The following is a 16,199-nucleotide window of genomic DNA, read 5'->3' on the forward strand; positions in this document are numbered from 1 at the left end:
CCTGAAACAGGATAGCAGAGGACCTAGTGGGGGTTGTATTGTTGTGTAGAAAAATGAGAAATGTTATGCATGTACAAATTATTGTATTTACTGTTGACTGTAAAACATTAATCCTCCTATAAAGAAATAAAAAGAATAAAATAAAATATATTCAATGAGTCAGCAAAATTAAAAAAATAAAATAAAATAACCTAATGCTTTATCCATTGTGCTACTTCCCGGACCACACCCTTTTTATTTTTGTCAGTTCCCTGGAGTAGCTTAGAACTAGGCAGCTACTACCATAACAATAACTAAGCCTGCTTTTGATGAAGAAAAAGTCACCACATTAAGAATAAATGTTTACAGTTGAAGCTGCAAAAGCTGTGATCTGGGAGCTGGTGCAATGGAGAAAGCTCTAGATTCTCAGGTATGAGGTCCCAAGTTTGATCTCTGGCATCATTATGTACCAGATTAGTGTGCAGGTTCTCTCTCTCTTCTTTAATTAATAAGTAAATAAATAAAATTAGGCAGGTTATGCAAAGAGACTCCATGTTTTAGTTCTCAAAGTCCCAGGTTCAATCCCCTGCACCACCATAAGTCAGAGCTGAGCTTGAGTTCACATGCTATGTTACCATATGCAAGGTCTTGATCTTACATGTTACCATGTCCAAAGTCTCAGGTTCAAACTTCGAGTCCCTACTTGCAGTTTCATGAGAGATCAAACAGAGCTGCAGGTGTCTCTCTTCCCTTCTATCTCCCCTTCTTCTCTCAAGTTTTGTCTCTATCAACAAAAGAAAAAAAAAAAGGCCACTGGGAGTGGTGGATTCACTGTGTAGGCACAGAGCCCCAGTGATAATCTTAGTGGCAAAAACTAAATTAAATAAAAATAAATTAACAAATGAAACTTTAATCATTGTCATTGGTGTGTGGAGATTAATTTACACACATGTACATCAAACTAGTGTATTTTAAGCAAATTTCAAACATTAATATCTAATTATTTGATATTTAATAATGTGAAATATGGTTAGCAATGTTTAAATCTAATTTTTTTAATAGAAATTTAATAATGATTTAAAAGATTGTAAGATAACAGGGATACAATTCCACACAGTTCTCACTGCCAGAGTTCTGTGTCCCATCCTCTCCACTGGAAACTTCCCTATTCCTTATCCCTCTGGGAGTATGAACCAAAATTCTTTATGGTTGTAAATTAACTTAAAAGGGGGTTTGGGTTGCTGCTTGTGGTGCATAGAAGGAATTACAGTGGGAGCTGGGAACTGGTTTAAACAATACACAGTTTATTAGGGTGAAACAGATAAAAGGCAAAATAAGCACTTATCATCAAGGGTTAAGTGTACGCTAGGTCTATAAAGTCTGAATATGGTTATCAAAAGTTTAGTCCCATAAGATAAACAATTATAAGCTCTGGTAAAGGTTGCTCATGGCTGTAGAGGGGTCTAAAAGTTTACGGGCTAGCAGAGTCACACATGTTCAGTTTCCAGGAGAAGTAGACATGGCGGGTCGATGTCTGGAGCACCACTGCGGAGATGCTTCTGACCAGGAGAAGAAGCAAAGAGTCACGTGCTCAAAGTCCCATGCTTTTACACAGTCCCTTCTCTGAAGCACCTCCCCAGGGTGAGGTCATTTGTATGCTAATAGACCCAAAATCCTGCTGGGGTCACCACACTTTATGAGGTGCAGAAGGTGGAAGGTCAGGCTTCTATAATTGTTTCTCCACTAGATATGGGCATAGGCAGGTTGATCCATACCCCCAGCCTGTTTCTATCTTTCCATAGTGTGGTAGAGCTCAAGAAGGGTGAGACTTCAGGACACATTGGTGAGGTCATCTTCCCAGAGAGGTCAGGATGGAATCATGATAGCATTTGTAACTTGGTGGCTGGCAGGTGGTAAGATATAAAATGGGGCAATTTTTTAAATAAACAGAAACCCAAAGATAGGAATAGAGCAATAGAACAGATGAAATTAGGAGTCTTTGGGTCAGAAAAAGCTAGGAAGTCTTTTTTTTTTTTTTTTTTTTACCAGAACACTGCTCAGCTCTGGCTGATAGTGGTATAGGGGACTGAACCTGGGACTTTGGAGCCTCAGGCATGAGAGTCTCTTTGCATAACCATTATGCTATGTCCCAGGGGGCCTGTGACTTCAGTAATTTTTGCCTGAGCCTGATATGCTAACATGTAGGTGGGCTAAAAATATTGTCTGGGAAGATGGTGTCAGAATTGAGAATAGAGCTAGAAAGCTGGATTAGGACAGAGGGTAGCTAGCTCTCAAATATGAGGAAAGCATATAAATGCCATTGGCTAAAATAAAGTAAAATAGAATTAAATAAAATAAGTGGCAGGGGTAGATAGCATATGCAGAGACTCTCATGCCTGAGGCTCCAAAGTCCCAGGTTCAATTCCCCACACCACCATAACCCAAACTGAGCAGTGCTCTGGTTTAAAGAAAGAAAGAAAGAAAAGGGGGGTTGGGCGGTAGCGCAGTGGATTAAGCACATGTGGCACGACACTTAAGGACCAGCATAAGAATCCTGGCTCCCCACCTGCAGGGGAATTGCTTCACAGGCAGTGAAGCAGGTCTGTAGGTATCTATCTTCCTCTCCTCCTCTGTCTTCCCCTCCTCTCTCCTTTTCTTTCTGTCCTATCTAACAACGACAACATCAATAACTACAACAACAATAAAAAACAAGGGCAACAAAAGGGAAAATAAATAAATAAATATAAAAAAATTTAAAAAGAAGGGAGTCAGGCAGTAGCGCAGTGGGTTAAGCGCAGGTGGCGCAAAGCACAAGAACTGGTGTAAGGATCCGGGTTCAAGCCCCTGACTCCCCCACCTGCAGGGGAGTCGCTTCACAGGCGGTGAAGCAGGTCTGCAGGTGTCTTTATCTCCCTCTCTGTCTTTCCCCTCCTCTCTCCATTTCTCTCTGTCCTAACAACAACATCAATAACAATAATAGTAACCACAACAACAATAAAACAAGGGCAACAAAAGGGAATAAAATAAATATTTTTAAAAAATAATAATAATAAATTTAAAAAGAAAAAAAAAGAAAGGGAGAAAAAAATGAATGAATGAAAGAAGGAAAAGAAAAAGAAATACCATTAACTGTTTATTCTTTTTATCTGACCGAGGTCCCATATATATTCATATTTAGCATAGGAGCCTGTGGAACTTCTGAGTCCCTGTCCATCTGAGCTCGTAGTCCATGGTTACAGCTGGGAACATTATAGGCTGCATTCATTTCAGGATCAGTCTTTAACTGACAGAGTAGGTTGATCCAACTTCCCTTCAGAAAGTGGGGCTGGGGAGTCAGGCGGTAGCACAGTGGGTTAAACGCAGGTGGCACAAAGTACAAGGACCGGTGTGAGGATCCCGGTTCGAGCCCCCGGCTCCCCACCTACAGGGTAGTCCCTTCACAGGTGGTGAAGCAGGTCTGCAGGTATCTATCTTTCTCTCCCCCTCTCTGTCTTCCCCTCCCCCTCCATTTCTCTCTGTTCTATCCAACAACAACAACATCAATAATGACAACAACAACAAAACAACAAGGACAATAAGAGGAAATAAATAAATTTAAAAGAAAAATGAAAGTGGGCCAGAGTCCCTACCATTGCTGCTCTACAGTGAGGGCAAGGTTCTGGAGAGGCACACAAGAGGGCTTATGATGATGTTCCTGACGGAAGTGACCAGTGATGGGAGAGAGAGAGAGATCTATCAGAGATCTAGGCCCATCATATCTATGTGGAAGTCCAAGGATTCCTTGACTAGAGCTCCATATGATAGGGTGGTCTGGTATTAACCAAAAAGGCCATCATTAAAGTGTGCCAGTCTCTTGCCCTTATCCAACTTTTGCAGTCTTTTCTTTATTTGACACATTTAGACTTAAAGTGATTAAGAGAAGTGAAATAGGGGGTAGGAGAGGAGAGTATCTAGGCCTAACTAGTAAATATTTGATTAGATACCTTATGGTGTCTTCTTTAGGTCTACTTGCTTGCTGAGCTTATTGAGTCTAGGTCTAATCACAGCAGACTATTGAGAACTTTTACTTGGAGGCAGATAGTTTCTCCTAACTTACAGATACATGTGTACATGTACTCTGTTCCTTAGACCTTGGTCTATTTCTAGGGTTTGTAACTTTGTTAGGGAATGTGCCATTTGAAATGGAACTATTAAATCTAATTTTATTTCCCATAATATTTTTCTTTTCTAAGGCAGAAGTAGGACTTTAAATATAATTGCCATTGGCTCAGAAATGGATAGACTATAACTTGTTTTAATAGTATTTAAGAGTCAGAAACCTCACTCAAATTAATTTAAACAGAGTGGAAAATAGTGGTTCATGGTCCTGGGGCAAGTAAGGAATAACCTGGTCAGAGGCAATCTGGGTTCATGAACTCGGAAGTGTTGGAAGCTCTTCTCAGTGTCTCTTCTTTCTCTTCTACCCTCTGTTCTTCTTTGGGTTTTTTCCTCAATGTGAATATTTTTTCTGTGTTTTGGCCTTATTTATTTTGGGGGGGGTTTACCAAATTATTTTATTTGAAGGAATGATACAAATGAGACTTAAATCAATGTTCTGGTACAGCTTACAGAAAAAGGAAAGGAGTCCGGCGGTAGTGCAGCTGGTTAAGTGCAGGGGGCGCAAAGTGCAAGGACACTAAGGATTCCCGGCTAAGGATTCCGGTTCGAGCCCTGGGCTCCCCATCTGCAGGGGAGTCGCTTCACAGGCGGTGAAGCAGGTCTTCCAGTGTCTCTCTTTCTCTCCCCTTCTCTGTCTTCCCCTCCTCTCTCCATTTCTCTCTGTCCTATCCAAAAACAACAATAATAACTACAATAATAAACAAGGACAACAAAAGGGAATGAATAAATAAATATTTTTAAAATAAAGAAAAGAAAAGAAGAAAAGAAAAGAAAAAGGAAAGAAAGGCGCCCCCAGCAGGCATGCAAGTGCCTGTGACCGGCCAGCCCCAGGCTTAGCTCTCATCACTGTCTCCCAAGGTGTGGTTGTCAAGAGATGCTCAGCCAGGCCAGACTGGAGGTGCCCATCCTCCTCAGGTTGGTCACGTGGTCACCCAGCTCCTTGATGGATTTCACCTGCTCGTCCAGGTAATGGGTCTCGAGGAAATCACACGGGTGGGGGTCGTTTTTCTCGGTGGCTAGTTTGTGCAGTTCCACTAGTGACTGATTGACGGTCTTTTCCAAGTGTAACCCGCAGTTCATGGCATTCAGCCTGTTCTCCTAGTCTTCGCGGTCTGGTTTCTTGACCTTCTTGCAGATAGATCCGGCTGCCACGCTGGCTCTGCATCATCATCAGTTTCTCCGTGTGTTCCCTCTCCTCGTGGGATTGGTGAAGGAAGTATCTGCCAAAGTTCTTCAAAGCCACATCATCTCGGTCAAAGTAATAAGACATTTACAGGTAGGAGGTGCAGAGCTTCAGGTTGATCTGGAGGTTAATGGCGGCCTCCTGGTGGTAGTTCTGGCGCACCTGCGAGGGGGTCGAGGCCGTCACAGCTGCTGCTGGGGCGAAGGCTGCCGTGAAGGCTGCACGGCAGGGGCGGCAGCGAGGTCCTGGAGCAGGTGGGTGGGCGCTGTGAGGTGCTGTGAGGAGGTGGTGGACGTTTAGGTCGTGGGGGGTGGGGGGAACGAGCTCAGGGTTCCGTCCAAGCACTGTTGAAGCAGGAAACCGCGAGGACTCTCCAGGAATACTGGCTTCATTTTTTTTTTCTATCACTGATAAGACACTTCATAAGTCATGAAAGCTTTGCCCTCTAGTTTCACTTCTATTCGAGTTCTGTGTTCCGTAAACTAAGGGATTCCTATAGTACCTAGTGAGAAAGAGTTGGAGTCTCTCAATTTGTGTCATCTCCTTTAAATAAGAACCCCAATGACAATCCCTCCAGCAGGACACTCGGCATATTCTGCCTAAGTATTGTACTCCGTGTTTTTTTGTTTTAAGACAAAGAGGAAAAAAGTGACAGAGACCACAGAACTGATACTTCCTCCAATGCAGTGAGGCTTGAACCTGGGTCACACACATGTCAAAGTCATGCACTATCCAGCTGAGCTATTTCATTGCCCCTTCTGTGCTTTTTGGATAGGAGAGAGGTCTTTTCGTTTGTTTGTTACCAGAACACTGCTCAGCTCTAGTTTCTGGTGGGACAGGATTGAACCTGGGCCTTCAAGAGCCTCAAGCATGAGAGTTTCTTGCATAACTGTTATGTTATCTCCCGTCCCCCTACATCACTCCCCTTTTTTAATAGGAGAGAGTTATCATTAAAAGAGAGGTGTGAAACCAGACAGCCCTAAACTGTGGTTGCAGTGGTCTCCCCCATCCTTCTTGTTGTCCTCTACTTTGTCTTGATTTGTGTTAAATTGGATGTTATAAAAAATATGAAAAGTAATGTCCCATATTAGGAAGCTTAAGATACTCAGCACACAGGGGCCAGGTGGTGGCGCACCTGGTTGAGCGTACATGTTGCAATGCGCAAGGACCCAGGTTGGAGCTCCCAGTACCCACCTGCATGGGGAAAGCTTTGCGAGTGGTGAAGCAGAGCTGCAAATGTGTCTCTGCCTCTCTCCTCTATCACCCCCTTCCGTCTCGATTTCTGGCGGTCTCTATTCAATAAATAAATAAAGATTTAAAAATTATAAAAAATTATACAAAAAACAAACAAATAAATTAATAAAATTAAGGAAAAAGATACTCAGCACACAAAATATAATAATAATAATGCACACAAACTGCTGCATTTCTTGTTTTTCAGTAGCAAAGGCCATGTAGAATAGCAGGCATAAAAGCTTTCTGGGTCTTTGGAGATAGCATAATGGTTACACAAAAAGGCATTCATGAGGCCAATTGGTGGTGCACCAAGGAATCAAGTTCAAGCCACTGGTCCCCATCTGCAGAGGGAAGCTTCATGAGTGGTGAAGCAAGGCTGCAGTTGTCCCTTTGTATCTCTTCCTCTCTATCTCTGCCTCCCCTCTCATTTTCTCTCTGTCTCTATCTATTAATAAATAAAAATATTAAGAGACTTTCATGCCTGACCAAAGGCCAAACTTTCATGCCTGACTTTCATGCCCTGGGACCAAAGGCCCCAGGTTTAATCCCCACTACTACCATAAGCCAATAAGCCAAAGCTGATCAGTGGCCTGTTCAAAAAAAAAAAAATTAGGCCCCAGATCAAATTGATGGAGTTTGCAGTTTACGGTATTTATGTACTTTTCCCAGATTTGGGAGCTACTCTCTTCTCTGATCCAGCTTTCTAGTCCTATTTCCAACACTGACACCATTTCCCCAGATAATACTTTTGGCCCACCTGCATGTTAGCAATTGGGCTCAGGCAAAAAATTAGTAAAGTCATGGGCCCTTTGGAATATACCTAAAATAGACCTACCAACTTTTTCCAAAATGGAAACCCCAAATTTCATCTGGTATATTCTTGCTTTTAGGTTCCAGATTATTAAACAGTTTGTTCTTCTTTATATTTTAATGCTTCTTCAGACACCAAGTTGCAGATGTTACCATGACACCAACTTGACATTACCAGGCAGATAACCTCACCAGTGTACCCTAGAACCCCATCTCTGGAGTCCTGACCAACTAGGGAAAGATAGAAACAGTTTGGGAGTAGGATCGAACTGCCAACACCCATGTTCAGTGGGGAAGCAATTACAGAAGCCAGACCTTCTACCTTCTGCACCCCATAATGATCCTGGGTCCATACTCCCAGAGGGATAAAGAATAGGAAAGCTTCCAATGGAGAGGATGGATATAGAACTCTAGTGGTGAGAAATGTGTGGAATTTTACCCCTCTTATCTTATGCTTTTGTCGATATTTTCTATTTTATAAATAAACTAAATTAAAAAATTCACAGGAAAAATCATTTTAAAAAACAAAAGAAAGAGAGAGAGAGAGAAAAAGCTTTCTGGGACTCTTTTACACAATTAATACCATTGCCTCTGCAATGGAAACACAGAGGTTTTTATAAGCAGGCATGGATTAACACTGATTTTCTAAAAAAAAAGTGTCAATATGCAATAGTTGTAAATACTGTAACCAAAATAAATTTCTTAATTATTGAAATTGATTTAATTTGATGGTGTACTACATCAAAGTAAAAGACTCTGGGATAGGTGGGAGGGAGGATTCAGGTCCTGGAACATGATGGCAGAGGACCTAGTAGAAAACTGGGAAATGTTATGCATGTACTAGCTATTGTATTTATTGTCGGCTATAAAACATTAATCTCCCAATAAAGAAAAAATAGTTTGAGACTGGGAAAAACAATCTATTTAAACATTTAATTACTTTATAAGTAAGAGGAGCCCAGATTTTTCGGGTGAATGATGCTCCTGACAAATCTGTCTTTGTCTTATGGGCAATAAAAGGATTCAACAAATGTCACATGTATTATTAAGCTCTCAGGGAAACCTATGGCCTAGTTGGAACACATCCTATTTGTGATGCCTACTAGAGGGTGGAATGAACAGATTGCTGGTAATAGCTCACCCCACAAAGTGTCTGTCAGACATTAAGTGCCAGGTCAAGTACTGGGCACATACAGTGTGTACACCATTATTTTTCCACTTCTCTTAGTTCATAACAAGCTTCAAAGAGGAACAAAGGGAATAAATTGCATGAATACCATTCACACAAGAACAGGTTATGCCACATCAACTAATCATTGTAGTATGAGGACTTATATGGTAATATTGATTTTAAATGGACAGATGGAGAACTAGAAAGATAGCTCATCACATAGGAGACATGCTTCTCCATGCTTTTGGCTCAGACTTGAGTCCCTGCTTATTTTGGGAAGTTCTATGACATCAAAGGAAATTTCAGTGCTGTGGTCTCCCCTTAGGCCATCCAAATGGAAAAAGTGTCACGGGAACACTGGAATTGTGCAGGACCAGGCTCTGAAACAAACAGATGGAATCAATTGCCATTTTAAGTACTAACCACAGTAATACTTTTCATATAATTATTAGCAACTTCTAGCTTGAAATTCCACATTCTTGTTAATGCCATTGTAATATTAATCATATGGGAAAGATAGTGGATTCATGTAGAGGTATATCCAAAACAGAGGTGAAATGCTAGTCATAAAATCAAAATGCTACTACTTAGGACTTAGTTGGTTGCTAAGAATTGCACTTAGGATAATAAAAACATATATATTGTTATGAATTCACAAATGCATTTGATATTCAAAGCTTAGTACATGAAACTTCAGCATCAGTTTCACCTGTGAACTTATTTAAAAAGCAAATTATGGCTCTGGAAGTGGTATAGTGACAGACCTTTGAATTTGCCAGCATGAGGTCCTAAGTTCCTTGACACCATATACCAAGGTGCTACACTCCCCCCTCCCTATCTCAAAAAAAATTTTTTTAAATCAAATTATTTGGATTTACCTTAGACTTATTGGTTCAGAAACTCTGGGAGTTGGGCCAATAATCTGTGTTTTACAAGGCCTGCACATACTTCTGGTATACCCCAAAGTTTGAGAAGCATCGTCCTACTTAGTGAGAAACTAATGAGTTTTGCAGTTGTCCCAGCCATGAGACTTGATGTGATGACCAGGTTTCTCTTGTGTAGGATCACTACTTGAAGCAATAAACCAACTTAGAAGCCTTTATTTAGATTGTAGTGATTTCTGTCATTCAATATTCATACTTATACATAATCCAAGTTGAAACAGCATCATTCTCATTACCAGCATCATTGAGGGGTGGGGGTGGTGGAGTGGCACACCTAGTAAAATGCACATATTACAGTGTGCAAGGACCTGACTCCAGCCCCTAGGTTCAAATCCCCTTCTCTATCTGAATGGAAAGCTTCACAAGCAGTGAAACAATGCTGCAGATCTCTCTTTCTTTCCCCCTCTCCCTTTTCCCTTTCAATTTGTCTCTATTCAAAGCAGATAAATAAATAAGTCATCAACAGGAGCATCTCAGTTTACTTTCACTTCTAGAATCTTACAGTGCTAACTCTGATATTAATAAAACTCATGTAGTTCTTCACTATAGCATATAGTCTTTTCAAATATACTATATATGTTCATATATATACTGTTTTTTATTTTATATATAAAATTTTAATTTCTATTACTTTATTTATTTATTTACTGTCTCCAGTCACTGGGGCTCTGTGCCAGCACTACAAATCCACCACTTTTGGTGGTCTTTTTTTTTTCCCCCTTTTTATTCAATAGGACAGAGAGAAGTTGGGAAAGATACCTGCAGACTTGCTTCACTACTTGTGAAGCATTCTTCCTGCAGGTGAGGAGTAGGGGCTCGAACCTGGGTCCTTGCGCATATTCTTGCACATAGTACTATGTGCGCTTAACTATGTGTGCCACCACTGGCACCCTATATATGTATTTTATAACCAAGATTATTGCTGGGGTTCAGTGCCTGATCAATGAATCCACTTTTAGTGGCCTTTTTCTTTCTTTTTTCTTTTTTCTTATTTTTTTAATAGAGTCAAAGAGAAATTGAGAGGAAAGGGGAAGATAGGAAGTGGGGGGAGACAGAGAGAAAAAGACTGTTTCACTGTTGACAAAGTTTCTTTCCTGCAAGGAGGGAATGGGAGTGTGAAGCCAGGTTTCTGTGTGTGGTAGTGTGCACTCTACTGTGTGCACCACCACCCAATTCCTGTGATGTATATTCTTTTTTATTCTTTTTAAAATTTATTTATTTATAAAAGGGAAACATTGACAAAACCATAGGATAAGAGGGGTACAACTCCACACAATTCCCACCACCAAATCTCCATATCCCATCCCCTCCCTTGATAGCTTTCCTATTCTTTCCTATTCTCTGGGAGTGTGGACCCAAGGTCATTGTGGGATGAAGAAGGTGGAAGGTCTGGCTTCTGTAATTGCTTCCCCACTGAACATTGGCATTGACAGGTCAATCCATCCTCCCAGCCTGTCTCTTGCTTTCTCTAGTAGGGTGGGGAGCTCCAGAACACATTGGTGGGGTTGTTTATCCAGGGAAGTCTGGTTGGCATCATGCTAGCATCTGGAACCTGGTGTCTGAAAAGAGAATTAACATACAAGGCCAAACAAATTATTGATCAATCATGAACTTAAAGGCTGGAATAGTGTAGATGAAGAGTTAGGGGGTACTCCGTTTTGTAGATAGCTAGTAAGCATATTTTAGTTATATTCCAAAGGGCCTGTGGCTATACTAGTTTTTTGTTTTTTTTTTCCCTGAGCCTGAAATCTGATATACAGGTGGATCCAAGTTATTGTCTGGGGAGATGATGTCATGGCTGGAAAAGGACCAAAAAGCTGGATCAGGGAAGAGAGTAGGGAAATATGGGAAAGGGTTATAAACATTGTTGACTTTAAACCCCATTGATTTGATTTGACCTGGGGCCCATATTCAGCTTAGGAGCCTATGTGACCTCAGCCTCCCTATAGAACTGAGCTCTCATTCTGTGGTCATGAGTAGGAAGATTCTAAGCTGCCCCAATATCAGGACCTATCTTCCTCAGGTGTAGCATAGAGTATGTTGTCCAGCCTCCCTTTGGAGGATGGAACATTCTCTACTGTTGTTGATCCAAGTTGAGGGCAAAGTCCTATGGGGGCCCACAAAAGGGTCTATTCTTTTAAAAATTATTATGTCTGCATGTGTATTTGGTTTTGAAGTAACCTAGGAATATAAAACTACAAATGCTTTAGAAGTATACTTTCACATGTATTCAATATATATTATGATAGCATACCTACCACCAAAGTACCAACAACTTTTTACTGTATCTCATAGGATCATCTCTGCCCTGACAGACTAATTGTCCTCTATCCCCAATCCCTTTTATAACTTCATTCTTCAGTTTACCAGTCTGTCTTTGTTGGATTTTGTTTTCCTTCTTTTGTTAATTTAACCCCTTTGGGTGAGGTCATTCTATATTTTCCTTTTATATAAGTTCCTGTAATATTTCTTGTTGGTCTAGCAGCTGCTTTTGTCTGGAAAACTTGTCCAATCTGATTGTAACCTAGTACATTATTCTTGGGTGGGTGTCTTTTTCATTCAGTTTTTAAATTTATCTTGCCAAACTTTTCTAGCTTTTAGAGGTCTGGATGATAAATAGACAGTCTTTTTTTGCTGTATGTGCCATGGCTTCACAACTGCATAACTCCATCATTCTTGGCAGACTCTTTTTATTTATTTATTTATTTGGTTTTGAGAGAGAGACTAGCCCCAACTTTTTTCCCTCATTACAATATCTGTTTATTGAAGAAATGTTGATTTATAGAATTTTTGTTGTCACAAGGGTATACTTCCACATTTCCCCAAGATAGGGATTAGTACATTTTACCATCAAGAAAATCATCTTTTTCCAGATAGTAGGTGAGAGACAGAGAAGAGAGACACCACAGTACTTCTCCATAGCTCATGAAGATTCAGTATTGCATGGGACTTTCATGTGGTGCCTGGAGGTTCAAACTTGGGTCCTTGTGCATAGTACAGTGTGCACTCTACCAAGAGAGCTATCTCCTAGCCCCAAGAAATTAGCTGATAGTCTTAGAGGATTTCCCTTAAAGTGACTCTGCTTTCCTCTAGTAGCCTTCAACATTCTCTATGTTCCTTGCCATTTTTTTATTTTTATAATTTTTATTTGTTATTAATAGTATAAGATTATAAGAGTATAAGATACCACACCCACCCCCAAAGTTCCGTATCCCCACCCTCCTACCTCCCAAAGATAACCACCAGAGTTCTCACAAGTTTTACCAACCCTTTGCTTGCTTTAGTTTTGTTTGGATTTTTTTTTTTTTGGCAAGTTCATGCAAATCAGATCTCTAGATTCCACATGAGTGAAACCATCTGGTTGTTGTTGTCTTTCATCTCTTATTTTGCTAAGCATAATCACCTCCAGTTCCATTCATTTTGTCCCAAAGGACACAATATTATCTTTTCTGATCATAGAGTAATATTCCATGTAATATATATATCCCAAAACTTCTTTATCTAGTCATCTGTTAATGGGCATTTAGGCAGATTCCACTCTTTGGCTATTGCGAATAATGCAACTGTGAACATAGGGGGTGCATCTGCCCCTTCTAATTAGTGTTTGAGTGTCCATTGGATAAATGTATAAAAACAGTGTTTCTGGGTCATAAAGTAATTTTATTTTTATTGGTTTAAGGAATGGTCCATACACTCTTCCAAAGGGACTGTACCAGTTTGCATTCCAAAGAGCAATGTCCCAAAATTCCCTTTTCTACATAGCCACTCCAACAATTATCATTTCCTGGTTTGTTGATCTATTCTCTCAGGTGTGAGATGGTGTCTCAGTGTGGTTTTAATTTGCATTTCTTTAATGATAAGTGACATGGAGCATTTCTTTATGTGTCTATGGGCCATGTGTATCTTTTCTTTAGAAACTGTTTTGTTCTTTAGCCCACTTTTTATGGGTTATTTTTCCTTTGTAGATCTGTACCAATTCTATATAGATGTTAGATATCAGTCACTTGTCTAATGTGTGATATGCAAATATCTTCTCCCATTTATTGGACTGCCTGGTTATCCATGTGTGGTTTGCTTTGATGTGTAGAAGCTTCTGCTTCATGTAATCCCATTTATTTACTCTTATTTTCACCTTCCATGCCCAAGGGGTTGAATCTCCAAATACATCTTTGATGTGAAGGTCCTACAAAGTTTCACCAACTTTTTCTTCTATAAATTTTAGAGTTTCTGATCTTATATCTAGATCTTTAATCCATTTTGATTTGACCTTGGTGTTTATTGTTAGGTGTTGGTCTACAGGTGCCTATCCAATATTCCTAGCACCTTCTGTTGAAGAGACCTTCTTTACTTCATTGAATGATTTTAGCCCCTTTGTCATATATTATGTGGTTGTATATGTGTGGAATCATTTCTGGGTTTTCAATTCTATTTGCTGATGACATATTATTCATAGAGAACCTCAAAGACTTCACCAAAAAAGTACTGGAAATAATTAATAAATTCAGTAGAGTAGCAGGATACAAAATTAACACACATAATTCCATGCTATTTCTGTATACAAACAAGGAGTCTGAGGAAAGGGAAATAAAAGACTAAAGCCCATTTATAATTGAACCCAAAAAGATGAAATACCTTGAGTTAAATCTCATGAGGGTAGGTGAAAGGACCTTTACAATGAAAATAATAAAACATTGCTACAAGAAATAGAGATGGACATACAGAAATGGAAAAACATTTCTTGTTCCTGGATTGGAAGAATAAACATTATTAAAGTGGCCATCCTACCAAAATCAATCTACAATTTTAATACAATCCCTATAGAAATTCCTATGGTATTTTCCAAGCAAATAGAACAACTTGTCAAAAAATTTGTGTGGAACCACAAAAGGCCACGAATTGCCAAAGAACTTCTGAGAAAAAGGGAAAAATACAGAGGTATTACACTCCTCAAATTCAGTTTATACTACAAAGCAATAGTAATCAAAACAGTATGATGCTAGAGTAAAAATGGACACTTGGCCATTTTAATTATTATGCAAGCTTAGGCTTGGATTTATTTTTCTTGGAGCTCTTAGAGCTTTCTGAATCTGCCTGCAGCAATCCCATTTTTAAAAATGGCTTCCCATAGAAGAAAGAATCGAATAAGGAGGGTAGAACTAACTATATGTCTCCATTCTTGGGGACTGCCAAGGCTCTGGAGAAGGCTCTATAAGTTAGAGTCGTCCTTCTCTGCGGGAAACATGGGAGAGGGAGTCCAGAAAGTCCCAGGGAAATCTCCACACATCTCCCAAGCTCTACAGTCACGGTCATAAGGAACCAAGGTGTGACCCAGAGCAAAATGTTCCAGAGACAGAGAAACTGTCTCATGAAAAAAGAGTACAGGGTTTGGGAAACCTCTTCATAGGGAAGAAGGTAGCCCATGGCGGACAGGTAGCCAAGCGACATATACTTATCTGGGGGATGGGCAGGTCAGGTTCCTGTTCAGGCACCAGATGCTGGGTTAGCCTGAGTGTGTTTCTTCCCGGGTACGTGATCTCTGGGTTGGAGAGAACTCAGCCGGAGCCAACCTAGGCTGCAGCTTACTCAGCGACGTGGGAGAGGAACCAGGAACTCTCATGGCTGAGAGGGAATGCAATGCAACTCTCTTTTATTGATCAGAAAACAATCTGCCTTTATACCTTCTGTGACAGAAGTGGCAGGTCAGAAAAAGGAAGTGAGTAGGAGAGGAGGCAAAAGTAGCAAGCTTCCATCTTGGGGATTAAACCAATGCCTTGCAGACAGGGTGGGTCTCAGGCAAAACAATGATTATGTAAATAGACCACATCATCAAGCAATGCAGCAGACCTGGCATTAATGACCAACAGTCTACCTTCTTCATTCTGGGAAAACTCTTGGCTAATATTTCTTCAAATTAGAATTCTGTTCTGTTCTTTTTTTTTTTTTTTTTTTGGCACCTTCTACTTTGAATGTTGTGCCATTAATTTCTTATGGTCTTTTCACTTGTTTTAGCTCTTTTTTTCTTTTTTGCTGTATTTTCTTTCCTTTTCTCATTTTTCTTTTTTTCCTTCTTCTCTCCTTTTTTTATTTTATCAGAGTACTGCTTAACTCTAGCTTATGGTAGTGCTGGGAACTGAACCTGGGATCTTTGGTTCCTCAGGTGTGAAAGTCTTTTTTCATCACCACTGTGGTATCTCCTTAGCCCGTTGCTGAGTTTTCTTAATAGTATACTCTACCTTCTCTAGCTCACCACTTCAATTTCTGGTCTCATATTTTCTACTGGTGGGCCCCTTCACCGAAATCCTTAGCTAAACTACTGGATTTTTCATCTCTCTGACTTCTGTTATGATGAATCTCATACTTTTTCTGGCTTTATTGTTTTCTTTTTTAAATTTTTATTTGTTATTAATAGTTTGTTACAAGATTGTAGGATTACAATTTATAATTCCATGCCATACCCACCACCAAAGTTCTGTATCTCCACCCTCCCACTTGACAAAAGATAACCTCCATAGTTCAACTGAAGTTTTCTTCCATTGAACTTCTTATCTCAGTGAGCAGGCTTAAATCCATGGTGTTGAGATCCTCTTCAGGAGGTTTATCTAACGCTATTGAATTTGTTTTCTTCCTGTTGTTGGCTTGATCCAATAGTGAGTAATTCTCTCTGTCTTCTCATTTTGTTTGATGCTCTGATGTTCCAGGTACAGAGATTTGCATTTGA

General features: G+C 40.0%; 1 pseudogene; it reads right to left on the reverse strand.

Annotated features, from left to right (window-relative positions):
• Nucleotides 1-4,955: 4,955 nt before the first annotated feature.
• LOC103115689 (ferritin heavy chain-like) lies at nucleotides 4,956-14,902 on the reverse strand (annotated as a pseudogene).
• Nucleotides 14,903-16,199: the final 1,297 nt, after the last annotated feature.

Source organism: Erinaceus europaeus, chromosome 3 (assembly GCF_950295315.1).
Source record: "Erinaceus europaeus chromosome 3, mEriEur2.1, whole genome shotgun sequence".
NCBI classification, from domain to species: domain Eukaryota; kingdom Metazoa; phylum Chordata; class Mammalia; order Eulipotyphla; family Erinaceidae; genus Erinaceus; species Erinaceus europaeus.